This window comes from Pteropus medius, unplaced genomic scaffold (genome assembly GCF_902729225.1).
Source record: "Pteropus medius unplaced genomic scaffold, Ma_sr-lr_union100, whole genome shotgun sequence".
NCBI lineage: Eukaryota > Metazoa > Chordata > Mammalia > Chiroptera > Pteropodidae > Pteropus > Pteropus medius.
The window spans coordinates 5,980,918-5,993,567 of record NW_024355008.1 but is presented as its reverse complement, the minus strand read 5'-3'; positions in this window follow the sequence as shown (position 1 = coordinate 5,993,567).

Here is a 12,650-nt window from a genome sequence, read left to right as displayed (position 1 = left end):
GGATTTTAGGAATTATAAAGACATTTTCAGTAAACAACAGGAAGTTAGTGACTAATTATTGTCTCTTCTGAAGAGTAAGTTAGGACTATTACTACTATATCATCTTATATTAGGCAGGCATGTGTCAATTCGGCCTCTATGAATCTCTGACTCCCATGTCCACTCTGTAAAAATCACTATTAGAATTATTGCTTATCAATTCTTCTTATTATGACAAACCTAGTATCATATAATATTAAAAGTTTCTTTTACTCATTATCTACCTCTCCTTATGGATCCAAGCCTCAATCTATCATGGGTTTCCCTATCCAATTTACCATCCTGACAAATTTTTAGAATTCTTCCTTATTTGTCAGTTTCTTTACATATTAAAAAGGTTGGGAATATTTCTACCTGCTGAAAGACTACTGTGATGTCAATTAACTGCCTGGATTTCTAAATGCCTCCTATTTCTGAAATCACTATAACTGCATCGTAGCCTCTCAAAAGAAACTCATCTCTCAATCAGTACTGGACCTTTGATGCTTTCTGACAACTTCAACTACCAACTTTTCCTTGGATGCCTGTATTAGTCAAAGTTCTACAGAAAAACAGAATCAATGGTGTGTATTTGTGTGTGTATCTATATCTATATCTATACCTATATCTATATCTAATCTATCTATACACACACACACACACACACACACACACACACATATAGAGTTTATGAGAGAGAGTATATAGGAGAGAGAGAGAGAGAGAAGAGAGAGGAGAGGAATTTATTATAAGCAATTGGCTCACAAGATTGTGGAACTTGGCTAGTCCAAAATCTGCAATGTGGAGATTAAGGAGAGCCAATGGTGCAATTACACTCTGAAGGCAGTCTGTTGGAGAATCCCCTCTTACTTGAGGACCTGGTATTTTTGTTCCGTTGAGACCTTCACCTGATTGGATGAGGCCCACCCACTTTATGGAGAGCAATCTGCTTACTCAAAATTCACCAATGTAAAAGTTAATCTCATCCAAAAACACTCTCCAAATTAACACATAAAATTAAACATTGCAATACCCCATCTTCAGCCACCATGTTCTGTCCATTTGACTGGATTTCATTGCCCAAACATATGATGAGTCCATTCCCACTCCCAGCATTTATCTTATAATAAAAGAAGGTTGAGTAGCAACTTCCAATTACTCTCAGTCTATCCATTCTGCTCCAGGGAATTTAATTATGTCAAATTATGTAGCAACTTATGTGATAAGTACTCAGTTTTTTAAATAAATGAGTGAATAAATGGCATAAAGTAGCATTAGAAAAGATAAAGTTCATGTCTTACTATTCATACTATTTTACAATTTACAGAAACAATATATAGAATGTTCATTTTTAATTCTTAAAATAAATATTTTTTAAAATTTTGTACTTAAAAAGATGGTACAACTTTCTGATTCTGATTTAGCAAAATAAGAAAAGCCTAATTTCTCTAAGAGCATAGAGAATGGAGAGATTAAGTCTAGCTTTGGGATATGGGGTAAATGATAGAACGACAGGGTAAACCACTGGTTTTCAACCAAGGAGGATTTTTCCCCTGGTCGACATTTTACAATGTCTGGATACATTTTGACGGGCACAACTGGGGGTACTACTGGCATCTAGTGGGTAGAGGCCAGGGAACTATAAAACACAGTCTTTCCAGAATGTACTGTATAGCCCTCCACAACAACAAATTATCTCTAGCCCCAAATGTCAACAGTGTAGAGGTTGAAAAACCCTAGGGAAAGACTACAGTGTTTGAGTTGAACCTGAAAGGATTGGTAAGATCCAAAAGACAAAATGATAAAATTTTGTCCTGGTTAAAGTATATGTCATAAACAAAATATGGAGGTAATTTACAGAACCATGAATAGTCACCTTTGTAAGTGGAGAGGAAGCAGAATATAGTAAATTCAGAAAGGTGGGTTCTTAGGCCTTAGAGCAATGCTCTTGAAATTTTATCACTTGAGAATCACCGGGAGTCTTGTTAAAACAGATTACTGGACCCACTCCCAGAATTTCTGATTCTGCACATCTGAAACGAGGCTCTAGAATTTGTATTTCTAAAAAATACCCAGGTGATGCCGATGCTACTGGTCTATGGACCACAATTTTGAGAATGAGTTTTTAGAGTCAAAAATACCTTGGAAAGATGTTAGAAATTCTGTTTCTACACAAGAAGAGGGCCATTAATCAGAACAATTCTTTGGAAAGATTAGTCAAATAGCAACATGTAGGACACATTAGATTAGGGAGAAAATCAATAGGGAAACAAACCAATTGAAGGTCATGCCTAGAGTCCTCAAACTGCTTAAATCCCCTGAATCAATGACTTAGGAAGCCTGGGAGACCAGGAGCAATTTTCTCTTGACCTCAGCTGTGTAATCAGGGTTTGCCTGGAGTTTAGTCTTAGCCAGTTATGCATGATCCATGATTCTTTGCAATGAATCCCCTGGGATAAACCGTAAGATGACTGTTCAGACAGGCTGGCTAGGCTGTACTTAATAAGTAGAATTGAGATCATGAAAGCTAGGTGACAGGGTGAGAAGAAGCTCTCTTAGATAACCAAATCATTTAAAATTATATTTACTTCTGGGTCAAAACAAAGAGCAAAAAACATTGCCTTTGCTCCTGCCTTATCCCATTTTCCAAATTACACTTATGGGGCTTTGATAAAATCCACACATCAAAAAGCCTTAGTGCAATAATGCAAAATTCTAAGGGCCTGTCAAACAGATAATCTGTTCGGGAATCACACATTATACCTCAGAATTCTAGCATTTAGAGGGGCTCAGTTTGAACTAATTATAATGTTTTTCCAAACCCAATTTTCTCTTCATGGCTGGCAATTATTACTTGCTTTATCTGTGATGCTTAGTACCACCAGCCGTAGGGGGAAGGGAAAAAAAGTTTCTTCTAAGCAACTGATCTGACCCTCCTGAGGCATTGGAGCTCCTACACCATAGCCAGCTTGGAGACTGTTCCCTCCTGCCTGAGGGTCCCTCCTGCCCAAGGAGGACCTGGTATTTTTGTTCCATTGAGACCTTCACCTGATTGGATGAGGCCCACCCACTTTATGGAGAGCAATCTGCTTACTCAAAATTCACCAATGTAAAAGTTAATCTCATCCAAAAACACTCTCCAAGGGCTTCTAAGCACAAACCGCTACTGGAAAAATAATCAGACAAATCAAGCATGTCTGTTCCATCTTTTCTTTCTAAGCATTTTACCTTCTTTTCAATAAAGAAACTGACTACTTCTTAACTAATGGTGACATTTTTGTCTTCTGACCAGGAATTCTGCCCCGCCCTCGATTATCTATTTTTTCTCCCCTTCAGAGATCTTATGATATGTAACCTTCTCTTAAAGTGTATTTTTCCTTCCTTTTGTCAGCCACTTAGCACCACTCCACACTGCTATACTATACTTTCTCATACGCTAACCGTTATTATGGATATGTTAATAAATATAATATTAACTTATTTTTCTAGTAAAATATCTATATTATTTTAGTCTTGACTTGGGACTTCAAGTGGGAAAAAAAGGGAAGGAAGGGAGGGAAGGAGAAGAGAGAAAGAGGGAGGAAAATAACCACAATTAAAACTGCAATATAGAAAAACTGTTACTTGTCCAAAACTCTTCAGTGGTTCTTGAGCTTTGTGGGCCTAAATGACACGGGGAATTGCTGCCTTTGTGGAGATTGGAGTTCCAGTAACACACAGGTCTCGGTCCATATCACTGATGAAGAAATGAATTTCCACTCAGTGACAATTATGAGAAGTACTATTTATTAAAGGCACATTTTGAGGTAGAAGATAGGTCAAGCCTAAACTGGCTGACCATACAGAAATGAGGATACATACCCCAATGGAGAACAGGTTTCAGTAAAGGAAGATAGAGAGCTGTAACCCCAGTGGTGGGGGAAGTCTGCATTATATTAGGGCTGTGATGGGTGCATACAAAAGCATTCTAGGTGATTGGCACAGTCAAGTCATTTTGATTGACACTTGGCTGCTATATAACTCTTTGCCTAGTGCTCATGCGCTTACCCCAAATTCGATCTGTTATAATTAGATTCAACGACTTCAAGACATGAACGTGCTATTATAATGACCATATAATAAGGCTGAAGTTGTGGGCAGGTTAGGGTAGTATCTTCTGCCCACACGTCTGTGGCTAGATTAAACCAGCTATAGGTTATGGCCCTCCCGTCCTTTGTCTCCCAAGGTGCAGGAGGGATTCTTTAACTACCACTGTCCTTTGGGTGGTCTCTGGCTGGGCCTCCCTTCCTTTGTTCCCCTGTAGCTCATGTCTGACTAGCTACCAAACAGGATAATTGTTATGACTGCTAATTGTAGGGCCTCAGCCCTAGAAATTCTAATTTGTTAGGTCTGCAATAGGTCTCTAGAACGTGTGCTTCTAACATTCTCCCCAGGCATTTCTAGTGTTGGTAGCCTGGGGGAACTACACCTTGAGAAGCTTTACAAATTTTGATTGTCCCTAAGGAACACCGTCAGGGTAAACAGCCTGTGCTTGTTGTCAGGATTTGCCAGCTGAGAGGAGGCAGGGATGACAAACAGCAGCTGCTTAGATTTGAAGTATCTGGAGAAATAAGCACAGGTGGTGGGAGGTTTACCAAACTTCTCCTAAGGCTCCAAGCACGAAGATAGCCATCTGCGGCAGGCATCCCTTATCCGGCAGGTCATTTTCCTGTCCCCAGCTGTTAGTCTGCTTTCTCAGACCCCTCCCCACTTTCTTGTGCAAAAGGCTTTTGTTATAGACTGAATTATGTCTTTTCCCAAATTCATATATTGAAGCCAGAACTACAATGTGACTGTATTTGAAGATAAGACCTATACAGAGTAATAAAGTTTAAGTGAATCATAATCGTGGAGCCTCTTTCTAATAGAATTGGTATTCTTATAAGAAAAGGAAGAACCACCAGAAAGCTTTCTTTTTCTGCAATAGCGCAAAAGAGAAGCCATGTGAGGACATAGTGAAATTGCAGCCATCTGCAAACTAAGGAGAAAGCTATCACCAGACACCAATCCTGTGGGCACCTTGATCTTGGAATTCAGCCTCCAAAACTGTGAGAAAATAAATTTCTGTTGTGTAAGCTCCCCATTCTATGGTATTTTGTTATGGCAGCTCGAGCCCACTAACATATCTTCCTTAAAATCTCATTTAGGTATTCCTCTGTCAAGAGACTCTCCTTCCGGGCACTAAAGCCTTAATTCAGGTCTCAGGAAAGCTATGGTATACAATTCAAGAACCCTATAAAACTTGGGGTGGGGGCCAGGGAAATGATAGGAGCTACCATAAATACTCTGTAAACTACAACATTAGTTATAAAGAGGAACTTTGTGTCCTGGCTTCTAATCCCATTGCCTTTATTATGTTGTTGCTACAAGAAAATACATTCTATAATCCAGGTAGCTGAATTTCAGCTAACTTTTCTAAGTCTTGGATTGTTTGTTTTCCTGGTGATGACACTCCCAAGAGATATGAAATATTTCTGATGAAAACATTCCATTGCTTTTCCTTGTAAATATCTTCATATTTATCAAAACCAGAACATATAGTCATTGTATCTGTGATAGTTCAATTTACTCAACGAATAATTGCTAAGTATTCGCTATATGCCTGACAATGTTCCAGATACAGAAAAGCAAAAGTGACTAAGACGAAGTGAAGAGACAAACAAAAACAAGGAAATATATATCAATCAGGCAGTGATAACTGCTACGAAGAGAAAACAAGAGAGAGAATGGGGGAAGAGTTCTAATTTGTATCAGGTGCCCTGAGAAAGCCTCTCTGATGCAGGATGTTGCATCAACAACCTGAAGAAAGTGTACCAGCCATGTGTGCCTCTGTGCAAAGATCACTTCAGAGAGAGGGAACAGCTCAAGAAAAGCTCCTTAGGTATGACCACGTGTATGTTTTAATAACAAGGAAGCCTGTGCAGCTGGAATGGAGTAAGTAAAGAGGAGTTGGATATATCTAAAGTCATGAGGATACATACCCCAATGGAGAACAGGGGTATGTATCCTAAGTGTTAAATCATGCAAGGTTTTAAGGCCACTATAACATTGTCTCTACTCTAAGTCAGATGAAAAGCCATTCGAGGGAGGAAAGCAGAAGAGCCATTGATTTGACATGTTTTTAAATGATCAATTTCTTGTTATGTGAAGAATAGTCTCTAAGGTTCAAGAATGAAAGTAAGAGCCCAGCTAGAAGGCTACCGCATTATTGATCAATGACAATGATTTAAATGAAGACGATGGAATGGTGTAGGAAGTTGGTCAGGTACTAGATATATTTAAAAAGTAGAAGCAACAATCTTTGCTAACAAATGAATGTATTCTGTCAGAGAAAGGAGAGCAATAAAAATGTTGGGAATCTGGTAAACTAAGTAAGCCTACTTAGAATTAAATACTTAAATAAATGAATGAATTTATCTGTGTGTCTCTAACAGTTTACAAGCCAAAACATTAACAATAGTAATCTCTAATGATGTAATTATAGAAAATATTTATTTGCTGTACTTTGCTTAACTCCAAAATATATCACTCGTATACTTTTTAGTTGCAGAAATATGAAAAAATTTTCCCAGTCATTTGAAATTTATTGGATTAAAGATAACATTTCTATTTCAAGGGGAACTTTCTGACTTGTAGGACTAAGCAAAGCAGCCTAAAGTAATTGATTCTATCCCTTTATTTTTTTTAATTTGGAGATAAAAGACACTAAACAGTACTATATGTTTAAATGTTTTAATGGTATTAGTTTTCAAATGCCATAGAATGTCTTGGCTGGTGAATCAAATAAAACCATGAGAAAAAAATAGAAATATAGTCTGTGAATCTTTTTGAAGAGGCTTTTCTTCTTTTCTTAAATAGCATTGCCTCCAGTAATTCTCTGGTTCCTAGAGATAAAATCAAAAGCATGACTCACTCACAATTTCAAAAGTGAATGCAACACCCTTTAAACTTTGAATCATGTCTTTGTGTTTTTATAAGTAATATACATTCACACACATCTATAGTACTCGTACTCGTGCACACTGGTCTGCAGTGGTTTTATTAACATTGATGCAGAAGAAAAGTCTCATGAATATCAGATATCAAAGACATGAGATTCTTAATAGACAATGAAAAAGAATAATAGCTTTATCTTAAATTCATATAAAAGCTTTATTTTAAATACCATGTAATATTTGCAGACATTAAAAAAATCTTTATGTATATATTTCATCAGCATAAATAATCTCTTGAATGGCAGAGCTATTCTTGTTAAGAAATTCTTAGTAAGTCATGTTATCAGAACTAAAAAATACTTCAGATTTTAAAAATCAACTATAAAAATATATTCCTTGAAATAGTACTAATATGAAACAAAAAGGCAATAAAACATCTAAAAATCTACTTTAATTACATTCCTCTTGAAGAAAAAAAAATTATATTAATCTTGGAAAGGTTGTATATCAATGAAGCAATGGAAAAAAATCATGTCACAACAAAGTGATTTTTTTTAACGCTGTAAAATAAATACAGAGAAAAACTAATTTAAAAAAAAGTTTTCTAAATGTTTCCCTCATTATTTTTTTGTGAGGAAAGCAAAAGAGGAAGACAAAGACAAAACATTAATTGCACTAATTCATATTTTACTTACAGCATTGATTTACCAAGGTGACCATATGTTGAGCCATGAAACAAGTTTCAATAAATTTAAAGACAACACATACAAAGCATATCTTCTGATCACAATAGAATTAAACTAGAAATTGACAACAGACAGATATCTGAAAAATCACCAAATATTTGAAAATGAAGTAATACACTTCTAAATAAGCAATGAGTCCAAGAATAAACTAAAAAGGAAATTAGGAAGTATTTTTAACTACATAAAAATGAAAAATATGTATAAAAGTTTTTGGGATGCAACTAAGAGTGACTAGAGAGAAATATATTTCATGAACTCCTCATATTAGAAAAGAGAAACGTCACAAATCAATGTCCTTAACTTCTACTTTAAGAAACTAGAAAAAATAAGAATAAACTAAACCCAAAATAAGCAGAAAGAAGAAATAATCAGAATTAAAATAAAAATCAACAAAACAAAATAAAAAACAAAGAAAATGAGATCAATAAAATGTATGTCTCTAGCCAGACTAATGAAAGAAAAAAAGAACAAATTGCCAATATCAGGAATCAGAGACGTGACATTACCATAGATTCTATAGGTATTAAAATAGAAATTTAAAACATTACAAACTTCTTTAGTAAATAAATTTCAAAATGTAGATTAAGGAAACACATTTTTTAAAAGATTTAAATTACCAAAGATCAATTCAAAAGAAAAAGATAATAACTGAGGAACCTTATATGTATTAAAGGTATTTGTAGTTCAAAACATTCCCCACAAAGAAAACTCCCATATCTGCTTCACTGAGAAATTCTGCCAAACATGTAAGGAGAAATAATACCAATTCTACACAAATATCTCCAGATACTTGAAGAGGAAGGAATACTTACTACATAATAAATTTAGTTCAGCAATCTGCAACAAGCATAGACAGAGACATTAAAAGGAAAGACAACTGCAAACTAATAGCCTTAATCGACATAAATACAAAAAAAAGTTTAACTAAACAAAACAATATTTAAAAACAATAAATTGTGACCAAATTTATCCCAAGTGTGTAAGGTTTTTTAACACTCAAAAATCAACATTGTCAAGACATCAGTTCCTTCTGACTTGATTCAATGCAATCCCAATCAAAATCCCAGCAAGTTATTTTGTGGATATCAACAACTGATTCTAAAGTTTATAGAGAGAGGCAAAAGACCCAGAATAACCAACACAATACTAATGGAGAACAGAGTTGGAGGACTGACACTACCTGAAAGAATTGGTACATGAGATTTCATTAAAATATTAAATTTCCTTCTCTTTGAAACACAACATCAAGAGAATGAAAAGACAAGACACAGTCTGATAGTAAATAATTGCAAAAGACACATCTAATGAACAACGGTTATCCAAAATAAACAAAAAACTCTTAAAGCAACAATAAGATAACAGCCCAATTTTAAAAATGGACCAAAGACCTTAACAGACACCTGTACAAATAAGGTATTATTTGAAGATTACAGAAGATAAAGATACAAAAAAGATCCCCTTTGGGGCTTGTCATAGGAAGAACAGAGTAACCACTGTGAAACACATCCAGAACTCTATCCATAATAAAGGCCTACTTTTCAGGGCAAGTCATGCAACTACTCCAGAGTACGATTCTGAAAATTTATTTGGCTAAAAGAAGGGAATTCCTCTCTAGTCCAGCCCCCATCAGCCTATGAACTCACCTAAAAGGAAAACAAAAAGTCAACAGAAGACAGGGCTTCAAAGAAATAAATTAGGAATGCACAGCCAAGGAAAAGAGTAGAAGTTGAAGGCAGGGGAGGAGGAGCTACAGCACTGGAGGAGGGACAAAAGTGCTTGTAAAAGCCACACCCTAATACATAGGCTCACAAAAAGACTGAGACTTGGCCAGATTATAAAATGCTCCTCGTCTCTCACAACCATAAGTCTGCATTAACATTAAAATGATTTACAGTTGCAAAGCTAAAAGACACAAACTCTTCCTGAGGAGTAATGCATAGAGAAGCCCTGAATCTAAAAGGAAAGCCAAAAATAATGACACTAGAATAAATTAAAGACTGGTACCTCTAGCTATGACAAACATTAAATATAGCTCAGGTCCTAACCAGATTATTGTAAAGCCTCAAAGAAAAAAAGCAAATTTACCTCAATTCCCATAACCTAATACAAGAAGTCTGGCTTTCAACAAAAAATTACAAGTCATGGCCAATGGCAAGAGAAAACAGTCTGAAGAAAGAAAGAAATCATTATAACCAGACATGAATATGACACCGATGCTGAAATTGTCAGTAAGGAAATGTAACATAACTATGATAAATATGTTAAGGACTCCAAAGGAAAAAGTAGTCAATGTGCAGGAACAGATGGATAAATTTAGTAGAGAAGTGTACACCTTAAGAAGGATTTAAAAAATGCTAGAATTTGAAAACACAGTGAAAAATATTTAAAAACACTTTTGATAGTTTCATCAGTAGACTCAACATGGACAAGGAAGAAAGTAACCTTGAAAATGGGTCAACAGATACTTTATAGATGGAAGTGCAAAATAAAAAAGAATTAATAAAAATTAAAAAAAAAAAAAAGATCATCCAAGATCTGTGGGGCAATGTCAAATAGTGTAACATATGTATAATTAGAGTACCAAAGGTGAAAGAGAATAGATCTGAAGATTATTTAAAGTAATAATGGTCAAACGCTTTCAAAAATTAATGAAAGACAACAAACCATAGATCCAAGAATCTCAGAAAACAGAAAGAAACAATGACAAAAACAACCTATACGTTTCATATCCAAATTGCAGAAAACAAAAGACAAATAAAAAATGTTGGGGTATATCAAGGAAAAAAAGCCACCTTACCTTTACAGAAAAAAAAAAGAAAAGAATTACAACTAACGTCTCATCAGAATCAATGGAAACAAGAAGAGAATGCAGTGAAATCTTTAGAAGTGTTAAAAGAATAAAAAAACTACCACCCTAGAATTCTATATCCAGTGAAATTATTCTCCAAAAGTGAAGAGAAAGGGATTTTTCTCAGCTAAATTTTAACTGAGGAATTTTATTCTCAGCCGACTTTCTCTATAAGAAATGTTTAAAATAAAGTTGTTTGGGCAGATAAAAAAATATATAGTTCTAAAACTCAGAATATTAATAAAGGAATGGCACTAGAGAAAGAAAGATCAAAGAAAATTTTTTCTTGTTATTTATTGATTTAAAAGATAACTGTTTTTAAAGCTATTATAGTAATAATGTATTAGATGATTATAGCATATGGATAAATGAAATAAGTAACAGTAATGTCACAAGGGACAGGAGAGTATTGGAAATACTGCTATAAAGCAACTGCATTACACATGGAACAATATAGTGTTATTTAAAAATGAACTTGAATTCTTGAAAAATGTATATTGTAAAGTCTAAGGCAACTACTAAGAATAATTTTTTAAAAAATATAAATAATATACTAAGAGGATCTAAAAAAGAGTAATATTAAATGCTAAATTAAAATGGGGAAAGGCAATAATGGAGTAAAAGACAAAGAAAACATGCAGAAAAAGTTACAAAGATAGAAGATATTAGCCCAACCATATCAATAATCGTTTTAAATGTAAATGATCAAAACACAGTACATAAAATAAAACTATCAGTGTAGATAAAAAAAAAATAGAACAAACTGAAAGTCTACCAGAAACCAACTTGAAATAAAAAGATGCAGATGCTTTAAAATAGAATGAAGAAAGATATACTGTTTACCAAAAGAAAGATGGGGTAGCTATATTAATTTAAAAAGAAAAAGAAAAAGAAAAAAAACAGACTTTAGGACAAGGAACATTATTAGAGATAAAGAAAGGTATTACATGATGATAAAGAGGTCAATTCTCCAAAAGTGTATGTTCCTAACAACAGAGCACCAAAATACATGAAGCAAAAACTGACAATTCTAATTGTAGTTTTCATAAAACTTGATCAGTATTGAGAAACTGTCACAACCAAGAAGAGCCTAGGGAGACAAGATGACTAAATGTAATGTAGTATCTTGGATCAGATCCCAGAAAAAGGGCTCCAAGTGAAAACAAGGAAATAAGAATAAGTTATAAAGTTTACTTGATGATAATATATCAATGTTGCTACGTTAGTTATGACAAAGGTACTATATTAATGTCAGATGTTAAAAATAGAAAAAGCTGGGTGTGATGTATATATAAACCCTCTGTACTATCTTTACTACTTTTCTGTAAATCTATAACTATTCTAAAATAAAATATTTATTTAAGAGATAATTAAGCATATACTTATCATATGACCCAGCCATTCCACTCTTATTTATTTACCAATGAAAAATGAAAGCACATGTCTGTATAAAGGCATATACAAATGTCATACCACATCTATTTGTAATAGCTCCAAACTGGGAACAATGTAAAAGTACATCAGAAGGTGAATGGATAAACAAGTTGTGCTACATTTATATATCTACAGCATATTACTGTGCAGCAATAAAAAGTGAACTATTGCTACAAACAATAATATACATGAATTGCAAAATAATTCTGCTGAGTGAAAGAAGCCACTCAAGAAGAGTACATGCAGCATTATTCCATTTACATAAAATGTTAGAAAATCCAAACTAACCGAAAACAGATCTGAGGTTACCTGAAGATGGGGAAAGAGAGTAGTGAGAGTGAAGGATTACAAAGGGGCTTTAAGAAATCTTAGAGTATGGTTATTGTCACAAGTGTGCTTGTTTCACAAGTATATGCATAGTTCAAATATCAAATTGTGCACTTTAAATATGTATACTTTATTTTACTTTTATTATACCTCAATAAAGCTAATAAAATTACCTGAATAAGCATTAGATACTAATTTTAATAACAAATTTAATATTGAAATAGACATTTATAATAAAGAATAATAATGTGTAATTGTAAGAAAATAGTTTTTATAGGTTGGGTTTATTTAGAGTTCTTTGGA